We start from the raw sequence: 24,911 nt of genomic DNA on the forward strand, positions 1-24,911 counted from the left end.
GTACACGTTTTGACTTTCAGGATCGTGCTCCTGCCTCGATTCTTGGGCATTTGGCACGCACCCTGCTAGTCATATCGTGACTTCAGGTCGTTGGAGTCCGTCGAAACTTTGGTGAGAGTTTTGTAAAACCAAATAGGTCAGAAATGGCTATCAAGGTTTGGGTTTCACCCCTGACTTAACAACCTTTGTTCCTGAGCTTTTAATAAAATAGAGGAGATTATTCATCAAAATATGGATTTCACTCCTGATTTGGTATAATTCTCCTTGTTCGTTATTGAAAATAATGAGGAAATCATTGATAAATATGATAAAACTGGCATTAGTCAGGTAATTTAGTCGGGAGGTTGCTATCACACCCCAACCGATGGCGGAATCATCGGGGCATGGCACTGAGCGAAACAGATTGTCCAGAAGTTTCCACAACAACTATCATTACTATTTAGTTTAAATAATACGTCCCATACCGTATCCCAAATAATAAACAAGTTATTACAGATAAACATCTAGTCAAATACTCTGTTCTGACAACTCAGATTTAAATAAAAATAAATAAATAAAGATTGTTTGTTTGTTCTAAAGACCCCTATTCTGTTGACTTCAGACAACTATTTATTGGGGGGCTGTAGAGCTTTATTCTAGCCTCGCTTTCCTAGTAAGCAAACATCTTAAACACCTGTCACATACGTTAAAATACAGTCAATACATAAAATGTAAAGGTTGGCCGATGTCACATGACTTTGAATTTCTGGCGCTAGCCCTTTGAGATACAACTCAATACGCTTGATAGGAGGGTCCACCATGGTTGGACACAAGATGGCTAGCTCGTTTGACCTTTTCGTATAAGCCTCAATCTCTGACCCGTCATTTTCATATTGAAGAACTCCACCTCCAACTTGTGTATGTCATCTCGTGTACAATATTCTCGCTTGATTAGTACCTTGAAATCATTCCAAGGGGTGGCGTTAGCAGCTGCCAACCCTAACATCTGAACTTGCGCATTCCACCAAGTCAGCACAATGCCTTCTAGAGTACCAGTGGCGTACTTCACCGTGCGAGCCTCAGGGCATTCACACATCTCAAATACGGATTCGAGCTTTTCAAACCAATGGAGGACTCCAACTGCTCCTTAAGTGCCACTGAATGTGCTAGGACGACAGTCCATGAAATTTTTGAAAGTGCAAACAGGTGGCTGAGCGTGTTGACCTGTTGTGTATAAGAATCAGGACAAGGTTAAACACAAGAATTGGTTTAGGAGTGTAGGATCTAAAGATCCTAATGTGAGTTACGACTGCAAGGTATACCTCCTGCTTGTGCGGCTGCAAGTGCCGCAGCAACTTGTTCGTTAATTAGAGCCGTCAACTGGGCTTGTGTCATGTTAATGCGTCCAGCCATGATCTTCATATCAAAGGCAACATAAGTAAGAGAGGTTCGCGAAAAGTGCGATGACAGAAGAGAGTAAGCACACAAGGGTTCTCAAGCAATAATTGTTACGTTTATCTAAGCATAGCATGAGCAAAGTTCTATGTAATCTAGCAAGTAGGCAATGTAAACATGAATAGTAGTACCTATAGTGTTGGGTCTTGCACGTGGAGCGAAGCGTCGTTGTGGATCGTTGAGCACTGTACAGGTTATAGTCTGGTTTTAACAAACACTTTTTCCCCTTATTAAAACCAAGTTCACTATAACCAATGGCTCTGATACCAATCTATCACACCCCCAAAATCCACATGCGGAGTACCATCGCATGGAGGCATGACATGACCAGGATCACGCCACCAATCATATTGAACGATAACAGTAATAAGTAAAAGTCATTCATCAGTACGAAAGGTGTTCAAAAACCAAACATAATATAGTGTGTAGCGGAAGCATAAATGTAAAAACCAACTTAAGTAATAAGTTTGAAATGTCATAAACGTTTAACAAAGCATCCGCGATCCATCTCCACAACGACCGTGCCTCCCAGTGCAAGCTCCATGTGTACCTATTGACCTGCAAGGCATGTAACAACGAGTCAAGAACAAAGTTGAGCGAGTTCACAGTTGATTGTTTAGTTATAGCATTCATTTCGTAAACCGTATGTTTGTTTAGTAAACCATGTATCGTATATACTTGTATCGCGGCCCTCCAGGCATGTTTGCGAAGATTAGTGGGAGTTTCCCACGTATTCTAGACTAGTTATATTTGTATCGCGGCCCTCCAGGCATGTGTGCGAAGTTTAGTATTTGTATCGCGACCATTCCAGGCATGTGTGCGAAGTTTAGTATTTGTATCGCGGCCATTCCAGGCATGTGTGCGAAGATTAGTGGGGGCTTCCCATGTATTACTAATCTAGCAGTATCTATAAGTGACCCTCCCCTAACGAGGTCAGTGGTACGTAATTCCAGTAACAATGTAAGTACAAGTAATCATTCAATCCCATTCCCAACCCCGGAAATCCCATGCCTTGGTAAGAGTGTGAACTCACCTTGGTTTGCTTGGTATGCTAAACTATGTGCTCACAAGTAATCAATCACGTCCTATAGTATGCACGTGTATTAAATCAGTTCAAGTTCGTATGTCATTTATGTCACGAAGTGTGTGTTTAAGCAGTTATCACATATCAAATATGTAGTTAGTCAAAACCGTACAATTCATGCTTGACAGGATTAACAGGCAGTTAACATACTTCACCAAGTTAACACACTTAACAGGATTCACACACTAGCAATGTTACATGTCTAACAGAGTTAACATGTTTACTGAATTAACAACTAACGGAGTTGATAACTAACAGAGTTATCTTGCTTAACAGGACATATTAGTTAACAGCGTTAACAGAGTTAAATGCATATCCTTAACAGAGTTACATATTGAAAGAGTTAATGACTTAACTAAGTAAATAACTTAACAGAGTAATCATGTCATTACGCTTGATGAAATCACACATGTAACTGGCGAAAACACTAGTTGGGCGAAAACCCTATGGCGAAATCCCTAATGTGACGAAATGTGACACTGTGTCACTGTGACCATCAAACAAATACCAAACCAATGAAATATTGTGTTTTATTCTTGGGATTTGTGAAATTATGTGTATCATTTGCACATATCAAATTCCTATTCGATTTCGAGCCTTAAATCGCTTTCTGGAAGGTTATACGCAATCTGATGCGTAAATATAACTAGTTTAATGTAACAAACACTCCGGAAAAGTGAAATAGTCCTAACATACCTTAAATAACCTTTACATAACTTAGAAATAAGTTTTGGATGGTTTGGTATGCCGAAATCAAGTTTATTCGCTTACAGGGACTAAATTCGACAAACTGCGAGAGTATGCCGATTTGTACTGTAATGAACAATCCGGAACTTGACCCTAAGTTAAACACATCTTAAATATCCTTTCCATAGCTTAGAAATAGGCTTTGAGGGGTTCGGTGTGCTAAAACAAACTTTATGCTCATTCAGGAAATAAAAGCGTCAAAAAATGCATGAGTTTGCATTTTCGCGCAAATCTTACGTTCTGAATATATCCGGACACCCAAAAATTTATGTTATCATTAAAATATTATATTTTAGTGATTGGCTTGATAAAATTTCATTCGTCGCTGAATTTGGGTCGTTTTTGTGTTCATTACAACTTCCGTCGTAATTAACCGAACAACGCAACCGTACGACCAAACGAACCGACATCCGAGATATTTTTGAGCATGTTTTGAGTTCCCAATACTTTAACTTCATTTTGGAGCTTTGAAATGAGGTTAACGGGGCTTAAACGTGTCAAAAATCAGCCGAAATCCAAGTTTCTGAAGTGCAGGGACCTGTTTTGACATTTCTGTCAAACTTTACTCAGGCGGGGCGCGTAAGCCCTCCCCCATTTCTTATGCGGGCCGCCTTAGGTGCCCAATGACCAGAAAGTTGTTTTTAGCAATCTGTTGCTAATTCAGGGGCTGTTTATGCAAATTCTTTGTGTGGTGACCAAGTTACCACCTCTCCAAGGCTTTGCACCTGCTCCTAACACTTGTATGGATGAGATTTATTGCTTAATGACTAAACAAACCACTTGTAATGATCCTAGTGCATCACCACAAGTATAAATATCCATCTAAGTTCACTACATTCTTTGCTCATTCCTTCTTTCTCTCCTTCACATCTGCTTTGGGAGCATTCTCAAGTTGATTGGGACTTTGTCTTCTTTGTAGAAAATATAGCAAGGACCCTAAGTGAGCTTCTTTCATTCTTTTATTTGCTTTTTCCTTATGTAGTGCAGAAAGTCAAACGTTTGGCCAACAGTTTGACTTTCGGTTTTGACCATCAATTGGTCAAGTCAAAGTTCAATTGAACTTTGACACGTGATTGTAATCACGATAGTTATAATCCTTCATGATTATAGCCGCTGATTACCACGTTAACTAGGTGTAGTGTCGAGTCAAAGTTTCGGTCAAAATGCGTTTTAGCACGCATTTTGCAACGAAACTACTTTAGGGTATCAAAACACTTTGTTTTGATACCAAATCAGTAGGTTAAACATGTTTTGACATGTTTAACTCGACACTATTTGTTTAGTGCTTGTTTAGGGTCGTAAGGTAAGCGGTCTAAACAACCGCTTAGACTTTCGAACCCAACCCGTTTGGTCAATCTTAAGGATCCGACCAAGCTTAGTTAGTGATCATAGTTGCCTAGGGAATAACCACTGAGGTTATACCTTATGATCACATAGGATTGGTTAGCCATATGCTAGTTAGCTTGTATGCCCATAGGAAATGACCAAAATGCCCTTTTGAAGCTAAAATCCGTATTTTGACTATGTGAACATATTTTTGACATATAATCTGATTTAGTAACATGTTTAGACATAATTGGGCATGTAAGACTTTGCATAGCACATGGATAACCATCCGAACATAGTTTTACGCTAACGACGCCTTATAGTAGCTTATGTTAAATCATGCCATAAGAGTTTAATTACTCGTTTGATTTATAGAACCTCATTCTATCCTATCTCCCGATTTAGGTCCGGTTATTTACACAGTTACCTATATAGGGTGCCGTTTGATTCCCTGATCACTCTAGCTTTGCTTGGTTGTTGTTCAAGACTTCTAAGCACCCTCAGGTGAGTACATAGTCCCCTCTTTTACTGTTTTCAAACTGTTTTGGGGTGGAACACATGTGCCTACTTGATACTTTCATGTTTCCCATGTTTTTATATCATATACTTACTATGTTCAATAGTACACTATTAGTACACGATTTCATTATGTTTTGCTATGTATGTTCACTTAACATGCTAGCATATTGATTTCCATGTACTACATTTTGTCGCATATGCTCATCCAACATATGGACACATTGTTTTACACTTTGAACCGTTGTAACCATTTGATCATTTGAACCGTTGTAACCATTTGATCATGTGAACCGTTTGTAACCAATTGACTATGTGAACCGTTAGTAACCGTTGATTATGTGAACCGTTTGTAACCGTTGACTAGATGAATCGTTGGACTATGTGAACCGTTTGTGACTACTTGACTATATGAACGGTTTGTGACTACTTGACTATATGAACCGTTTGTGACTACTTGACTATGTGAACTGTTTGTAACCGTTGATTGACATAAACCGTTTGAAATCTGTTTGAACTATTGGGTTAGGGAAGTGATTAGGTAACGGGGCAGGTGTAATGTGTTAAAAGTATGGTGGATACGCCGCTGGTACTTCCTATATATAAGTGCTTTTATCACATTATATATCGTTGCATTATCTAGATCACTTGGGCAATGGTAAACATAACAAAGTTGTAATACAAGGTTTTTCCAATAATATATTATACTATTCGAGTTTTTATTCCAAAAATGATTTACAAATCTGGATTTAATTAAATAAATGTTTTGGGGTTAGGAATCATGGCTACGAGATTTTTATAAATTATAACCAATTTGATTTGAGTTGGTTATTTATGTCGCAATACTATACTTTTCAAAACAAGGTTTTTAAATAAGTATTGCAATATGTAAAACGAGCCATGAATCTGAAACTCATACAAAACCTATGTACTCGCCGACATTTTTATGCTGACGTACCTATTTTCACATGTGTTTCAGGTACAATAGTTGATGATGCTTGATGATGATATTGGTGTACTCTCACATAGGAATGGACAAGGCCTTAGCGACTTTAAAACTTGAAAGATAATAGTTATATTTATCTAATTTGTATCAAAACATTTAGTTCAATAATTGAAATAAAACGAAACTATTTATTCCATGGTTGTGAAACAATGATTCTGTTACAACACTCCCCGACGTTTCCGCCACGTTTTTTTGTTTTACGTGGTCGGGGTGTGACAGAAAAGTTGGTATCAGAGCCAATGGTTATAGGGAATTAGGTTATTAGTAATGCTTTGACCTAGACTATAACCTTCCTAGGACCCTAACGCGAGTTTACTTGCGTTTAGTCATAAAACAATACCGTCACCTATCCTTGGGTGATAACCACAACGAGAACATAATAACGAATCCGCTTCGAAAATTAATCGTCTATTCTCGGATGATTAATTACTAGGTTTTGAACCTTCTGTTATAAGGTTTTGAACCCTCTGTTATATGGTTTTGAATCCTTCCGGTTTGATTCATCTTTGGCTTTGTGCCTTTTGAGTTTTCAAAATCTCGTCAAAGTTCGGGTCTAAATAATGTGAACACGTGCGAACTGGAAGAGTGAATGCCTGTACCCTGAGTTTTCTGTCTAAGGCTAGAGTGTTCGTACAAATCCGCAGTATCGGACTAGTCACTCTTACCTGGGACTCTTGGGGTGAGTGTTCACTTATAGGCGAGCATGTCTTCAGTGATACATTATATTGACCTATTTCCTTTGATTTGTCTCAGTGTCGTTTGTTTGTTTTAAGTAACGAACAAATGATCACAATCATTATGCCTTGTCGATATTCTTAACATCCAGTTTTGAATATCCAATGACATCTCACGAATTTTCCCTCATGTTTCTTTACCCTTTTAGAATATGCCTCCTCGGCGTGATCAAGCTCAGGATGCCGCCTTGGTAGCCTTAATCACTCAGCAAATCGCTGCTGTACTCCCGAACCTTATCACCCAGATAAATCAGGCAAACAATAACAATAACAATGTTCAGTGCACCTTTAAGATATTCAACTCAACTAAGCCATCAAAGTTTTCTGGGTCCCAAGGAGCAACTGCACTTCTGCAGTGGTTCGAGAGTTTAGAAAGCACCTTCAGACATGTTCAATGTCCAAACGAGCGAAAGGTAGATTTCGCATCTAGTGTCTTTGAGAAACGAGCTTTGACGTGGTGGAACGGTGTGGTGAGAGATAGGGGTGCTGATGTGGCACTGGCTCAAACGTGGGAAGAGCTTCGAGCTCTGATGATGAAGGAATTCTGTCCTCGTCATGAGATCAGGGTCTTAGAAAGGGAATTTGACGATCTTAAGCAAGAAAGCGGTGAGCATCGAGCCTACACGGACCGTTATGAGGAATTAAGTCTGTTATGCCCAAACATGGTCACGCCTTTGGATAAGGCAATCAAAAAGTACATTGATGGCCTCCCTGACTCAGTACAGGACATTGTGACTGGTAGTAATCCCACTACAGTTAGACAGGCCATTGAGCTATCCGCTACCTTGACTGAATCTCAGATCAGGAAAGGTAAACTTTTCCGAAAAAGTGACAAGAAACCGGTTGAGGAACCAAAACCAAGGGATGAACAGACTGAGTCCTCCAAGAAGTCAAAGAAGTGAAAGGCTTCTCAGAACTTCACCGTGGTTGCTCACGATGAGCAAGCCGTTCCCAACCAACCAGCTCAACCCCCTGCTAGGAAGCCCTACAACGGAACTACACCCTTGTGCAACCAATGTAGCCTTCATCATCATGCCAATATAAGGTGCCGCAAATGCCAAACTTGTGGACTCATAGGCCATGCATCAAGAGTTTGCCCAGCTGCAGCTGCACCCAATCAAGCAGGCAACAATCCTGCTCAAGGTCGTTTTCCACCAGGTTCTTGTTTCAACTGTGGCGAGATGGGCCATTTCCGAAGAAATTGCACAAGGCTTGCTAATGCGAATCCAGCGCAGGGATGAGCACCTAACCAATTGGAAGGCAACACTGTTTAGAAATAATCAAGCCTTATGTATTATTTCTTTTGTTGTCATGGTCCATGAAACAGTTGTAATTGTTGTTTATAAATAAATCTTTTTATTTTACATCGCAATATATATATTGATATAGTTGCATGTATAAACAACATATCCCCTACAACACCGACTATCAAGGAGCCGTACTCTTTGGAAATCAAACTATCCCCAAAATTCTTCCATATTATGGTCTCTTGCGTTTTCCACGACAATCCTAAGTACCTGTTTTCCTCCAAGGAAACAAAGTACAAGGCGCAAGTTACAACACTGGACGAATACCCAATCCTTGATAGGATACCTAAGGGTATTTCCGTAAGTCCTAAATTGTTGTATACCTTAATTCGAATGTGGTGATTCCTAGTAATCAAAAGTCGATTTTTGGAGGATCATTCTATCTTTTCAGATAGATGCTTCAGGATGTTGAGGTCCATCGACTAGGTTCCTGGTATACCTTAAATACCCATGTTCAAATCGACGTCAAGTTAATTGTAACCAATAACAAGATAATAACAATCCAAGAGAAACATTTATGTGCCTATGTGTTTATATGTTAACCCAATCGATGATGTCTCAAGTTTGTTCAAATTCAATCCCTTTCACATCACAAAACAAATTGTGCGGACTGTGCAAGGAATTACGTAATTATGGAGGCCTACATAATTATGGAATTTAGTGCACAGAAACCACATCGAGTTTTGTCATGTGCCTTGAGTGAACCCTGTTCATTTCCAATTCTGATGAAGCACCCGTTGAAGAAAAATGAACTAGCTATTCATTTTTCACTTCTGAAAGAATATCCGTTGATGGAAATGAATATCCGTTCATTTAACCCTTCATTTCCGTTCTGATGAAGAATCCGTTGAGGAAAATGGATCATCCATTCATTTTCGCCTCTGAAGAATATCCGTTGATGGAAATGAATATCCGTTCATTTAACCCTTCATTTCCGTTCTGATGAAGAATCCGTTGAGGAAAATGGATCATCCATTCATTTTCGCTTCTGAAGAATATCTGTTGATGGAAATGAATATCCGTTCATTTAACCCTTAATTTCCGTTGTGATGAAGAATCCGTTGAGGAAAATGGATCATCCATTCATTTTCGCTTCTGAAGAATATCCGTTGATGGAAATGAATATCCGTTCATTTAACCCTTCATTTCCGTTCTAATGAAGAATCCGTTGAGGAAAATGGATCATCCATTCATTTTCGCTTCTGAAGAATATCCGTTGATGGAAATGAATATCCGTTTGTTAAAAACCTTCATTTCCAATTCTGATGAAACAACCGTTGAAAATGACTCCATTTGTTCATTATCGTTTCTAAAGAATATCCATTGAAGGAAATGAACATCCGTTTGATTATCCTTTTTCATTTCCGTTTCTGAGGAAGCAACCTTTGAAAATGACTCCGTGCGTTCATTTTCGTTTCTGAAGAATATTCGTTAAGGAAATGACAGAATTATGCCTTACATATCTCTGGTGGTTACTTAACACAACGTCACAGACAAACTCCTACGAATAAATTTCGGGACGAAATTTCCTAAAGTAGGGGAGACTGTGACACCTGTGTCACTGTGACCATCAAACAAATACCAAACCAATGAAATATTGTGTTTTATTCTTGGGATTTGTGAAATTATGTGTATCATTTGCACATATCAAATTCTTATTCGATTTTGAGCCTTAAATCGCTTTCTTGAAGGTTATACGCAATCTGATGCGTAAATATAACCAGTTTAATGTAACAAAGACTCCGGAATAGTGAAATAGTCCTAACATACCTTAAATAACCTTTACATAACTTAGAAATAAGTTTTGGATGGTTTGGTATGCCGAAATCAAGTTTATTCGCTTACAGGGACTAAATTCGACAAACTGCGAGAGTATGCCGATTTGTACTGTAATGAACAATCCGGAACTTGACCAGAAGTTAAAAACATCTTAAATATCCTTTCCATAGCTTAGAAATAGGCTTTGAGGGGTTCGGTGTGCTAAAACAAACTTTATGCTCATTCAGGGACTAAAAGCGTCAAAAATGCACAAGTTTGAATTTTCGCGCATATCTTACGTTCTGAATATATCCGGACACCCAAAAATTTATGTTATCATTAAAATATTATATTTTAGTGATTGGCTTGATAAAATTTCATTCGTCGCTGAATTTGGATCGTTTTTGTGTTCGTTACAACTTCCGTCGTAATTAACCGAACAACGCAACCATACGACCAAACGAACCAACATCCGAGACATTTTTGAGCATGTTTTGAGTTCCCAATACTTTAACTTCATTTTGGAGCCTTGAAATGAGGTTAACGAGGCTTAAACGTATCAAAAATCAGCCGAAATCCAAGTTTCTGAAGTGCAGGGACCTGTTTTGACATTTCTGTCAAACTTTCCTCAGGCGGGGTGCGTAAGCCCTCCCCCATTTCTTATGCGGGCCGCCTCAGGTGCCCAGTGACCAGAAAGTTGTTTTTAGCAATCTGTTGCTAATTCAGGGGCTGTTTATGCAAATTCTTTGTGTGGTAACCAAGTTACCACCTCTTCAAGGCTTTGCACCTGCTCCTAACACTTGTATGGATGAGATTTATTGCTTAATGACTAAACAAACCACTTGTAATGATCCTAGTGCATCACCACAAGTATAAATAGCCATCTAAGTTCACTTCATTCTTTGCTCATTCCTTCTTTCTCTCCTTCACATCTGCTTTGGGAGCATTCTCAAGTTGATTGGGACTTTGTCTTCTTTGTAGAAAAGATAGCAAGGACCCTAAGTGAGCTTCTTTCATTCTTTTATTTGCTTTTTCCTTATGTAGTGCAGAAAGTCAAACGTTTGGCCAATAGGTTGACTTTCGGTTTTGACCATCAATTGGTCAAGTCAAAGTTCAATTGAACTTTGACACGTGATTGTAATCACGATAGTTATAATCCTTCGTGATTATAGCCGCTGATTACCACGTTAACTAGGTGTAGTGTCGAGTCAAAGTTTCGGTCAAAATGCGTTTTAGCACGCATTTTGCAACGGAACTACTTTAGGGTATCAAAACACTTTGTTTTGATACCAAATCAGTAGGTTAAACATGTTTTGACATGTTTAACTCGACACTATTAGTTTAGTGCTTGTTTAGGGTCGTAAGGTAAGCGGTCTAAACAACCGCTTAGACTTTCGAACCCAACCCGTTTGGTCGATCTTAAGGATCCGACCAAGCTTAGTTAGTGATCATAGTTGCCTAGGGAATAACCACTGAGGTTATACCTTATGATCACATAGGATTGGTTAGCCATATGCTAGTTAGCTTGTATGCCCATAGGAAATGACCAAAATGCCCTTTTGAAGCTAAAATCCGTATTTTGACTATGTGAACATATTTTTGACATATAATCTGATTTAGTAACATGTTTAGACATAATTGGGCATGTAAGACTTGGCATAGCACATAGATAACCATCCGAACATAGTTTTACGCTAACGACGCCTTATAGTAGCTTATGTTACCATAATGTGTCGAAACGGGTCAAAAGCACTTAGGTAGACTTTCCAATCAGAATGTAAGGTCTATTAAATCATGCCATATGAGTTTAATTACTCGTTTGATTTATAGAACCTCATTCTATTCTATCTCCCGATTTAGGTCCGGTTATTTACATAGTTACCTATATAGGGTGCCGTTTGATTCCCTGATCACTCTAGCTTTGCTTGGTTGTTGTTCAAGACTTCTAAGCACCCTCAGGTGAGTACATAGTCCCCTCTTTTACTGTTTTCAGACTGTTTTGGGGTGGAACACATGTGCCTACTTGATACTTTCATGTTTCCCATGTTTATATATCATATACTTACTATGTTCAATAGTACACTATTAGTACACGATTTCATTTTGTTTTGCTATGTATGTTCACTTAACATGCTAGCATATTGATTTCCATGTACTACATTTTGTCGCATATGCTCATCCAGCATATGGACACATTGTTTTACACTTTGAACCGTTGTAACCATTTGATCATTTGAACCGTTGTAACCATTTGATCATGTGAACCGTTTGTAACCAATTGACTATGTGAACCGTTAGTAACCGTTGATTATGTGAACCGTTTGTAACCGTTGACTAGATGAACCGTTGGACTATGTGAACCGTTTGTGACTACTTGACTATATGAACCGTTTGTGACTACTTGACTATATGAACCGTTTGTGACTACTTGACTATGTGAACCGTTTGTAACCGTTGATTGACATAAACCGATTGAAATCTGTTTGAACTATTGGGTTAGGGAAGTGATTAGGTAATGGGGCAGGTGTAATGTGTTAAAAGCATGGTGGATACGCCGCTGGTACTTCCTATATATAAGTGCTTTTATCACATTATATATCGTTGCGTTATCTAGATCACTTGGGCAATGGTAAACAAAACAAAGTTGTAATACAAGGTTTTTCCAATAATATATTATACTATTCGAGTTTTTATTCCAAAAACGATTTACAAATCTGGATTTAATTAAACAAATGTTTTGGGGTTAGGAATCATGGCTACGAGATTTTTATAAATTATAACCAATTTGATTTGAGTTGGTTATTTATGTCGCAATACTATACTTTTCAAAACAAGGTTTTTAAATAAGTATTGCAATATGTAAAACGAGCCATGAATCTGAAACTCATACAAAACCTATGTACTCGCCGGCATTTTTATGCTGACGTACCTATTTTCACATGTGTTTCAGGTACAATAGTTGATGATGCTTGATGATGATATTGGTGTACTCTCACATAGGAATGGACAAGGCCTTAGCGACTTTAAAACTTGAAAGATAATAGTTGTATTTATCTAATTTGTATCAAAACATTTAGTTCAATAACTGAAATAAAACGAAACTATTTATTCCATGGTTGTGAAACAATGATTCTGTTACAACACTCCCCGACGTTTCCGCCATGTTTTTGTTGTTTTACGTGGTCGGGGTGTGACACGAAAACCCTTTTTGGACGAAGACACTTGGGCCGAAATCACTTTTGGGCCGAAAACCATTTGGGCCGAAATCCAAACTTGGGCCGAAAACACTTTGGTTTTCGTCGGGCCTAAGTTGTGACGTGACCTGTGTTTTCGTGGTTCCTGTGATTTCGTTGGACATCATCATCATCAACAGCGGTTACGTTTTACCAGTTACCCTAATCGTCTAACAGTTACGCGACCAAATCAGCGAAATCAATTAATCAAATCATTAACATGTAAACATATGAATTACCAAATCATTATGCAAATCCTGATTATCATTCATCTAATAATCAATCTTAAATCATCAGCCTGTTGTTGTGATCATCATGTATCTGAAATATGATTAAGTACAGAACCCTAATATGATAGTCATCTATTATCGAGTCAATCAACGAATCAAAATTAATCAACGAATTAATCCAAAATTTTCAGTATCTAATTAACATAAACAGCATCCATCACACAACAGGTTTTTACATCAGATCAAAAGCATTCTTATCATACAGATCATACATTCTCAATCATTACATACTAACAGATCATTTATAATGTCAAATAATCAAGTGATTCCAATCAAATAATCATAGGTAACCGATTACTAACCGAAGCAGAAATGTGGTACTTCAATCAATGTGTTGATCTCGGTTGTTCAAAACTGTCGTCGGGTTTCAAAGGAGCGAATGAGAGAATGAGAATTGATTAGGGTTTTGCCAAATATCGGTTTTCGTAAGGGATTAATGACAAATGTTTATCTAGCCATGACTGGGCCCAAAGCCCATTTGGTTTTCGTTGGTTACATGTTGGACGAAAACACATATATGTTTTCATCAGAAAGTGTTTTCATGAGTGAGGGTGTTTTCGGCTGGGGGGGGGGGGTGATTTCGTGGGTTCCTTGCTTGTTTTTAATATTCCCAAACACAAGAAGTAATACAACACATTAATACAACCATGCACATCAAAATATAAAACACACTTATAAGGCACATCATGTATATAGAAATGACATCTAGTGAACAAGTACTAAGTCAAGTAGAAACCTTGGAAACTCGGGTTGTCACATTATCCCCAACTTGAAAGAAATTTTGTCTCGAAATTTAGTACGCGGTTACTGAGGAAGCTAGTTGTATTGTGTTGTTTCCTGGTTTTCCTGTGGTGTCACATCATCCCCCCGTTGATTTGGAATTTCGTCCCAAAATTCTGTAGTAGCTTCAGCCTCAGTAGTGGTTGCACCCTGTTTTCGAATAACTGGGGATACTTGAGTTTCATTTGATCTTCTCATTCCCAGGTGAACTCTGGGCCACGACGGGAGTTCCAACGAACTCGAACAAGAGGTATTCTGGTGTGTTTGAGGACCTTAACATCCCGGTCCGTGATTTCAACTGGTTCTTCGACGAAATGTAGCCTTTCGTCGATAGTGAGTTCCTTCAAAGGAACTATAAGGGTTTCATCTGAAAAACAATTCTTCAGATTCGACACGTGGAAAACGTTGTGAACTGCACCGAGTTCTGCTGGTAGGTTTAGTTTGTAGGCCACTTTGCCTATTCTGTCTATGATTTCAAACGGTCCGACAAACCGCGGATTGAGCTTGCCTCGTTTGCCAACATGGAGGTGATCGGCATTTACGCCCGTATAATGCCTCGAATGGAGCGGCTTGAATGCTGGTGTGGTAACAGTTGCTGTACGAAAACTCCACTAACGGGAGATGTTTTTCCCAGCCGTTGCCGAAATCGATTACACATGCACGTAACATGTCTTCCAGAGTTTGAATGGTGCGCTCATACTGCCCATCCGTCTGAGGGTGATAAGCTGTGCTCATGTCTAACCGTGAGCCAAGAGATTTGTGCATTGCTTGCCACAGTTCTGAAGTAAAACGTGCATCACGATCTGAAATAATGGAGATTGGCACCCCGTGCCTCGAAACCACTTCCTTTAAGTAAATGTCTACTAAGGTAGAGAACTTGTCTGTTTCCTTAATAGCCAAGAAATGTGTAGATTTTGTGAGTCGATCCACGATCACCCAAATAGTATCATTCCCACGTTGCGATCTAGGTAGGCCAGTGACAAAATCCATGGAAATTTCCTCCCATTTCCATTGTGGTATCTTTGGTTGCTGAAGTAGGCCTGATGGTTTTTGGTATTCCGTCTTGACTCTCGCACAAGTCAAACACTTGCTAACGTAAGTTGCTATGTGGGCTTTCATGCTAGGCCACCAATACGTAGTTCTGAGATCGTGGTACATTTTATCCGAGCCTGGATGTACCGAGTAGCGAGACTTATGTGCTTCATCCATTACAAGCTCGTGTAAGTTGCCAAAAAGTGGGACCCAAATGCGTCCTGTTACGTAGTAGGCGCCATCTTCCTTTTGTTCTAACCGTTGACTTGAACCGCGTAAGGCTTCAGCCCTGACGTTTTCTGGTTTCAATGCTTCTACCTGAGCATCTCGTATCTGTGCAGGAAGACTAGACTGAATAGTAAGTTGTAATGCTCGTACGCGCCTAGGCGTAGTATCCTTTCGACTGAGGGCGTCGGCCACAACATTGGCTTTGCCCGGATGGTACTTGATGGCACATTCGTAATCATTCAGTAGTTCGACCCATCGGCGTTGACGCATGTTCAATTCCTTCTGCTTGAAGATATGCTCGAGACTCCTGTGATCGGTGTAGATAGTGCACTTGGTACCGTACAGGTAGTGTCGCCATATCTTAAGCACGAAAACGACAGCTCCCCGCTCCAAGTCATGTGTAGTGTAATTCCGTTCGTGAATCTTAAGTTGGCGCGAAGCGTAAGAAATGACTTTATCCCGTTGCATCAAAACACAACCAAGACCCTGAATTGACGCGTCGCAATAGACCACAAAATCGTCTGTGCCCTCTGGCAATGAAAGAATAGGTGCGCTGCAGAGTCTATCCTTTAAGTGCTGAAAAGCTGTTTCCTGTGTATTACCCCAACGATAAGTAACACCTTTATGTGTCAGTAGTGTAAGCGGCTGTGCAATCTTTGAGAAGTCTTTGATAAACCTTCTGTAGTAACCTGCCAAACCTAAGAATTGGCGTATTTCCGTTGGTGTACGTGGTGCAGGCCAGTTCCTTACCAAGTCTACCTTGGATGGATCAACATGAGTCCCATCCTTGTTTACCACGTGGCCTAGAAAGTGGACTTCACGAAGCCAGAAGTCGCATTTTGAAAACTTGGCGTACAGCTGTTCTGATCGAAGGAGTTCCAAAATAAGCCGTAAATGCTGCTCGTGTTCCTCCTGCCTCTTAGAGTAGATCAGGATGTCGTCGATGAAGACTATGACAAACTTGTCTAAGTAGGGCTTGCACACTCTATTCATAAGATCCATGAAGACTGCCGGTGCGTTTGTTAACCCGAATGGCATAACTAGAAACTTGTAGTGGCCGTAGCGAGTTCTGAATGCGGTTTTGGAGACGTCCTCATCCCGGACTCTCAGTTGATGGTAGCCTGACCTCAGATCTATCTTGGAGTAGTAGCTCGTCCCTTGTAGCTGATCGAATAAATCATCAATACGTGGCAGAGGGTAGCGATTCTTTACGGTTACCTTGTTGAGTTCGCGGTAGTCAATACACATCCTGAAGGTACCGTCTTTCTTTTTCACAAATAACACTGGAGCTCCCCAAGGCGAAGAGCTAGGACGAATAAAGCCCTTATCCAAGAGCTCTTGTAGTTGCTTGGACAGTTCTTCAAGTTTAGTTGGAGCTAAGCGATACGGTGCACGAGCTATTGGTGCTGCTCCTGGAGCTAGTTCAATCTGGAATTCAACCTGGCGATGAGGCGGTAGCCCAGGTAAATCTTCGGGAAACACTTGAGGAAAATCGCGTACAACTGGGATATCCTCTAATCTCTTCTCTTTCGTTGATGCATCAGTAACAAGTGCCAGAATGGCAGTGTGGCCCTTTCGCAAACACTTCTGGGCCTTCAGGAAGGAGATGATGCCAACCACGGCACCACTCTTGTCGCCTTACACTTCGAGGGGTTCTTTACCAGAACGGGGAATACGAACAATCTTCTCCTTGCATAAGATCTCCGCTTGTTGTTGGGATAACCAATCCATACCAATGACGATGTCGAAACTACCCAGAGCCATGGGAATGAGATCGATTGAGAAAGTCTGACCAGCGAGGATAAGATTACAACCCTGAACTATGTGTGTGGCCTCTAGACTTTTACCGTTCGCTAACTCTACGACATGCTTAGTGTTCAAAAGTGTTGGTGTGCGCTTGAGCATTTGACTAACTTTTAGAGACATATAACTGGTATCCACACCCGAATCAAATAATACTGTAACATAAAAGTCATCAAGAAGAAACTTACCCATTACCACGTTAGGATCATTCCTTGCATCACCCTGACCCAACACAAATGCATGACCCCTAGCGCCGTTGTTCCTATCATTGTTTCCCCCGTTGTTCCCATTGCCCGGATTATTGTTGTTGTTATTCTGATTCTGGTTTAACTGGGGGCAGTCTCGCTTGATGTGGCCTTCAACGCCACATTGATAGCATCCCCTGTTTCCTCGTTGCTGTTGCTGCTGCTGGTTTCGTGGGGCAGGTGGTTGTTGTTGCTGGTTCTGATTCGCAGGTCGTGAGCTCCTGCAATCTTTAGCCTCATAACCCATCTTGAGTTAGGGAAGTGATTAGGTAATGGGGCAGGTGTAATGTGTTAAAAGCATGGTGGATACGCCGCTGGTACTTCCTATATATAAGTGCTTTTATCACATTATATATCGTTGCGTTATCTAGATCACTTGGGCAATGGTAAACAAAACAAAGTTGTAATACAAGGTTTTTCCAATAATATATTATACTATTCGAGTTTTTATTCCAAAACCGATTTACAAATCTGGATTTAATTAAACAAATGTTTTGGGGTTAGGAATCATGGCTACGAGATTTTTATAAATTATAACCAATTTGATTTGAGTTGGTTATTTATGTCGCAATACTATACTTTTCAAAACAAGGTTTTTAAATAAGTATTGCAATATGTAAAACGAGCCATGAATCTGAAACTCATACAAAACCTATGTATTCGCCGGCATTTTTATGCTGACGTACCTATTTTCACATGTGTTTCAGGTACAATAGTTGATGATGCTTGATGATGATATTGGTGTACTCTCACATAGGAATGGACAAGGCCTTAGCGACTTTAAAACTTGAAAGATAATAGTTGTATTTATCTAATTTGTATCAAAACATTTAGTTCAATAACTGAAATAAAACGAAACTATTTATTCCATGGTTGTGAAACAATGATTCTGTTACAACACTCCCCGACGTTTCCGCCATGTTTTTGTTGTTTTACGTGGTCGGGGTGTGACACGAAAACCCTTTTTGGGCGAAGACACTTGGGCCGAAATCACTTTTGGGCCGAAAACCATTTGGGCCGAAATCCAAACTTGGGCCGAAAACACTTTGGTTTTCGTCGGGCCTAAGTTGTGACGTGACCTGTGTTTTCGTGGTTCCTGTGATTTCGTTGGACATCATCATCATCAACAGCGGTTACGTTTTACCAGTTACCCTAATCGTCTAACAGTTACGCGACCAAATCAGCGAAATCAATTAATCAAATCATTAACATGTAAACATATGAATTACCAAATCATTATGCAAATCCTGATTATCATTCATCTAATAATCAATCTTAAATCATCAGCCTGTTGTTGTGATCATCATGTATCTGAAATATGATTAAGTACAGAACCCTAATATGATAGTCATCTATTATCGAGTCAATCAACGAATCAAAATTAATCAACGAATTAATCCAAAATTTTCAGTATCTAATTAACATAAACAGCATCCATCACACAACAGGTTTTTACATCAGATCAAAAGCATTCTTATCATACAGATCATACATGCTCAATCATTACATACTAACAGATCATTTATAATGTCAAATAATCAAGTGATTCCAATCAAATAATCATAGGTAACCGATTACTAACCGAAGCAGAAATGTGGTAGTTCAATCAATGTGTTGATCTCGGTTGTTCAAAACTGTCGTCGGGTTTCAAAGGAGCGAATGAGAGAATGAGAATTGATTAGGGTTTTGCCAAATATCGGTTTTCGTAAGGGATTAATGACAAATGTTTATCTAGCCATGACTGGGCCCAAAGCCCATTTGGTTTTCGTTGGTTACATGTTGGACGAAAACACATATATGTTTTCATCAGAAAGTGTTTTCATGAGTGAGGGTGTTTTCGGCTGGGGGGGGTGATTTCGTGGGTTCCTTGCTTGTTTTTAATATTCCCAAACACAAGAAGTAATACAACACATTAATACAACCATGCACATCAAAATATAAAACACACTTATAAGGCACATCATGTATATAGAAATGACATCTAGTGAACAAGTACTAAGTCAAGTAGAAACCTTGGAAACTCGGGTTGTCACATTATCCCCAACTTGAAAGAAATTTTGTCTCGAAATTTAGTACGCGGTTACTGAGGAAGCTAGTTGTATTGTGTTGTTTCCTGGTTTTCCTGTGGTGTCACATCATCCCCCCGTTGATTTGGAATTTCGTCCCAAAATTCTGTAGTAGCTTCAGCCTCAGTAGTGGTTGCACCCTGTTTTCGAATAACTGGGGATACTTGAGTTTCATTTGATCTTCTCATTCCCAGGTGAACTCTGGGCCACGACGGGAGTTCCAACGAACTCGAACAAGAGGTATTCTGGTGTGTTTGAGGACCTTAACATCCCGGTCCGTGATTTCAACTGGTTCTTCGACGAAATGTAGCCTTTCGTCGATAGTGAGTTCCTTCAAAGGAACTATAAGGGTTTCATCTGAAAAACAATTCTTCAGATTCGACACGTGGAAAACGTTGTGAACTGCACCGAGTTCTGCTGGTAGGTTTAGTTTGTAGGCCACTTTGCCTATTCTGTTTATGATTTCAAACGGTCCGACAAACCGCGGATTGAGCTTGCCTCGTTTGCCAACATGGAGGTGATCGGCATTTACGCCCGTATAATGCCTCGAATGGAGCGGCTTGAATGCTGGTGTGGTAACAGTTGCTGTACGAAAACTCCACTAACGGGAGATGTTTTTCCCAGCCGTTGCCGAAATCGATTACACATGCACGTAACATGTCTTCCAGAGTTTGAATGGTGCGCTCATACTGCCCATCCGTCTGAGGGTGATAAGCTGTGCTCATGTCTAACCGTGAGCCAAGAGATTTGTGCATTGCTTGCCACAGTTCTGAAGTAAAACGTGCATCACGATCCGAAATAATGGAGATTGGCACCCCGTGCCTCGAAACCACTTCCTTTAAGTAAATGTCTACTAAGGTAGAGAACTTGTCTGTTTCCTTAATAGCCAAGAAATGTGTAGATTTTGTGAGTCGATCCACGATCACCCAAATAGTATCATTCCCACGTTGCGATCTAGGTAGGCCAGTGACAAAATCCATGGAAATTTCCTCCCATTTCCATTGTGGTATCTTTGGTTGCTGAAGTAGGCCTGATGGTTTTTGGTATTCCGTCTTGACTCTCGCACAAGTCAAACACTTGCTAACGTAAGTTGCTATGTGGGCTTTCATGCTAGGCCACCAATACGTAGTTCTGAGATCGTGGTACATTTTATCCGAGCCTGGATGTACCGAGTAGCGAGACTTATGTGCTTCATCCATTACAAGCTCGTGTAAGTTGCCAAAAAGTGGGACCCAAATGCGTCCTGTTACGTAGTAGGCGCCATCTTCCTTTTGTTCTAACCGTTACCTTGAACCCCGTAAGGCTTCAGCCCTGACGTTTTCTGGTTTCAATGCTTCTACCTGAGCATCTCGTATCTGTGCAGGAAGACTAGACTGAATAGTAAGTTGTAATGCTCGTACGCGCCTAGGCGTAGTATCCTTTCGACTGAGGGCGTCGGCCACAACATTGGCTTTGCCCGGATGGTACTTGATGGCACATTCGTAATCATTCAGTAGTTCGACCCATCGGCGTTGACGCATGTTCAATTCCTTCTGCTTGAAGATATGCTCGAGACTCCTGTGATCGGTGTAGATAGTGCACTTGGTACCGTACAGGTAGTGTCGCCATATCTTAAGCACGAAAACGACAGCTCCCCGCTCCAAGTCATGTGTAGTGTAATTCCGTTCGTGAATCTTAAGTTGGCGCGAAGCGTAAGAAATGACTTTATCCCGTTGCATCAAAACACAACCAAGACCCTGAATTGACGCGTCGCAATAGACCACAAAATCGTCTGTGCCCTCTGGCAATGAAAGAATAGGTGCGCTGCAGAGTCTATCCTTTAAGTGCTGAAAAGCTGTTTCCTGTGTATTACCCCAACGATAAGTAACACCTTTATGTGTCAGTAGTGTAAGCGGCTGTGCAATCTTTGAGAAGTCTTTGATAAACCTTCTGTAGTAACCTGCCAAACCTAAGAATTGGCGTATTTCCGTTGGTGTACGTGGTGCAGGCCAGTTCCTTACCAAGTCTACCTTGGATGGATCAACATGAGTCCCATCCTTGTTTACCACGTGGCCTAGAAAGTGGACTTCACGAAGCCAGAAGTCGCATTTTGAAAACTTGGCGTACAGCTGTTCTGATCGAAGGAGTTCCAAAATAAGCCGTAAATGCTGCTCGTGTTCCTCCTGCCTCTTAGAGTAGATCAGGATGTCGTCGATGAAGACTATGACAAACTTGTCTAAGTAGGGCTTGCACACTCTATTCATAAGATCCATGAAGACTGCCGGTGCGTTTGTTAACCCGAATGGCATAACTAGAAACTTGTAGTGGCCGTAGCGAGTTCTGAATGCGGTTTTGGAGACGTCCTCATCCCGGACTCTCAGTTGATGGTAGCCTGACCTCAGATCTATCTTGGAGTAGTAGCTCGTCCCTTGTAGCTGATCGAATAAATCATCAATACGTGGCAGAGGGTAGCGATTCTTTACGGTTACCTTGTTGAGTTCGCGGTAGTCAATACACATCCTGAAGGTACCGTCTTTCTTTTTCACAAATAACACTGGAGCTCCCCAAGGCGAAGAGCTAGGACGAATAAAGCCCTTATCCAAGAGCTCTTGTAGTTGCTTGGACAGTTCTTCAAGTTTAGTTGGAGCTAAGCGATACGGTGCACGAGCTATTGGTGCTGCTCCTGGAGCTAGTTCAATCTGGACTTCAACCTGGCGATGAGGTGGTAGCCCAGGTAAATCTTCGGGAAACACTTGAGGAAAATCGCGTACAACTGGGATATCCTCTAATCTCTTCTCTTTCGTTGATGCATCAGTAACAAGTGCCAGAATGGCAGTGTGGCCCTTTCGCAAACACTTCTGGGCCTTCAGGAAGGAGATGATGCCAACCACGGCACCACTCTTGTCGCCTTAAACTTCGAGGGGTTCTTTACCAGAACGGGGAATACGAACAATCTTCTCCTTGCATAAGATCTCCGCTTGTTGTTGGGATAACCAATCCATACCAATGACGATGTCGAAACTACCCAGAGCCATGGGAATGAGATCGATTGAGAAAGTCTGACCAGCGAGGATAAGATTACAACCCTGAACTATGTGTGTGGCCTCTAGACTTTTACCGTTCGCTAACTCTACGACATGCTTAGTGTTCAAAAGTGTTGGTGTGCGCTTGAGCATTTGACTAACTTTTAGAGACATATAACTGGTATCCACACCCGAATCAAATAATACTGTAACATAAAAGTCATCAAGAAGAAACTTACCCATTACCACGTTAGGATCATTCCTTGCATCACCCTGACCCAGCACAAATGCATGACCCCTAGCGCCGTTGTTCCTATCATTGTTTCCCCCGTTGTTCCCATTGCCCGGATTATTGTTGTTGTTATTCTGATTCTGGTTTAACTGGGGGCAGTCTCGCTTGATGTAGCCTTCAACGCCACATTGATAGCATCCCCTGTTTCCTCGTTGCTGTTGCTGCTGCTGGTTTCGTGGGGCAGGTGGTTGTTGTTGCTGGTTCTGATTCGCAGGTCGTGAGCTCCTGCAATCTTTAGCCTCATAACCCATCTTGAGGCACCGCTGACAACGACCCTTGTTACACTGGCCATTGTGGTGCTTGTTGCAAGTGTTGCACTTTGGAAGGTTTCCTCGATATCCACCCTGTCTCTGACCACCAGAAAATTGCTGACCAGGGCTCTGATAGTTATCAGTCTTTCGCTGCTGTACGTGAGACTGAACTGTTGCAGAACCCTTGCTGGAATCCCCATCCCATTTTCGCTTGTTGTCACTGGGAGTAGCGGAAGTAGTAGCATTGGTAGCACTGATACGTTTAGGCAGCCTGTTCTGTTTCACTGCCTGATCCGTGAGGCGATGAGGAAGGCGTGTAATATCCTGGATATTGTCAAGGTTGGCCGATGTCACATGACTTTGAATTTCTGGCGCTAGCCCTTTGAGATAAAAGATACGCATGATAGGAGGGTCCACCATGGTTGGACACAAGATGGCTAGCTCATTTGACCTTTTCGTATAAGCCTCAATCTCTGGCCCCGTCATTTTCAGATTGAAGAACTCCACCTCCAACTTGTGTATGTCATCTCGTGTACAGTATTCTCGCTTGATTAGTTCCTTGAAATCATTCCAAGGGGTGGCGTTAGCAGCTACCAACCCTAACATCTGAACTTGCGCATTCCACCAAGTCAGCGCAATGCCTTCTAGAGTACCAGTGGCGTACTTCACCCTGAGAGCCTCAGGGTATTCACACATCTCAAATAAGGATTCGAGCTTTTCAAACCAATGGAGGAGTCCAACTGCTCCTTCAGTGCCATTGAATGTGCTAGGACAACAGTCCATGAAATTCTTGAAAGTGCAAACAGGTGGCTGAGCGTGTTGACCTATTGTGTATAAGAATCAGGACAAGGTTAAACACAATAACTGGTTTAGGAGTGTAGGATCTAAAGATCCTAGTGTGAGTCACGACTGCATGGTATACCTCCTGCTTGTGCGGCTGCAAGTGCCGCAGCAACTTGTTTGTTAATCAGAGCCGTCAACTGGGCTTGTGTCATGTTAATGCGTCCAGCCATGATCTTCATATCAAAGGCAACATAAGTGAGAGAGGTTCGCGAAAAGTGCGATGACAGAAGAGAGTAAGCACACAAGGGTTTTCAAGCAATAATTGTTACGTTTATCTAAGCATACCATGAGCAAAGTTCTATGTAATCTAGCAAGTAGGCTATGTAAACATGAATAGTAGTACCTATAGTGTTGGGTCTTGCACGTGGAGCGAAGCGTTGTTGTGGATCGTTGAGCACTGTACAGGTTATAGTCTGGTTTTAACAAAAACCTTTTCCCCTTATCAAAACAAAGTTCACTATAACCAATGGCTCTGATACTAATCTGTCACACCCCCAAAATCCACACGTGGAGTACCACTGCATGGAGGCGTGACATGACCAGGATCAAGCCACCAATCATATTGAACGATAACAGTAATAAGTAAAAGTCATTCATCAATACGAAAGGTGTTCAAAAACCAAACATAATATAGTGTGTAGCGGAAGCATAAATGTAAAAACCAACTTAAGTAATAAGTTTGAAATGTCATAAACGTTTAACAAAGCATCCGCGATCCATCTCCACAACGATCGTGCCTCCCAGTGCAAGCTCCATGTGTACCTATTGACCTGCAAGGCATGTAACAACGAGTCAAGAACAAAGTTGAGCGAGTTCACAGTTGATTGTTTAGTTATAGCATTCATTTCGTAAACCGTATGTTTGTTTAGTAAACCATGTATCGTATATACTTGTATCGCGGCCCTCCAGGCATGTTTGCGAAGATTAGTGGGAG

The sequence above is a fragment of the Helianthus annuus genome, chromosome 3 (genome assembly GCF_002127325.2).
Source record: "Helianthus annuus cultivar XRQ/B chromosome 3, HanXRQr2.0-SUNRISE, whole genome shotgun sequence".
Classification (NCBI taxonomy): domain Eukaryota; kingdom Viridiplantae; phylum Streptophyta; class Magnoliopsida; order Asterales; family Asteraceae; genus Helianthus; species Helianthus annuus.